Genomic DNA, 244 nt, shown 5'->3' with positions numbered 1-244 from the left:
GATAGAATTTTAATTTTGGGTGATTCATAAAAATAGGACATTGTTTCCTACTTTAAAAGAAATTTCTAAAATTAAGGACTGTATTTTAATTTGGGAAATTGGTAGGAAATAGTTTCGTACTTTACAAGAAATTCCTAAAGTTATGTAATAGCATTGAACTTTCATTAAAATTTTGGTTTGACTAGAAGTTTACAAAATTTGTTAAGTCACCATTTAGGCAGCTTGAATAACATACAATTTAGGA

Source organism: Theobroma umbraticum, unplaced genomic scaffold (genome assembly GCF_002168275.2).
Source record: "Theobroma umbraticum cultivar Fairchild unplaced genomic scaffold, ASM216827v3 scaffold_55.0, whole genome shotgun sequence".
Classification (NCBI taxonomy): domain Eukaryota; kingdom Viridiplantae; phylum Streptophyta; class Magnoliopsida; order Malvales; family Malvaceae; genus Theobroma; species Theobroma umbraticum.
The sequence above is the reverse complement of the archived record's forward strand: the minus strand, read 5'-3'. Positions refer to the sequence as shown.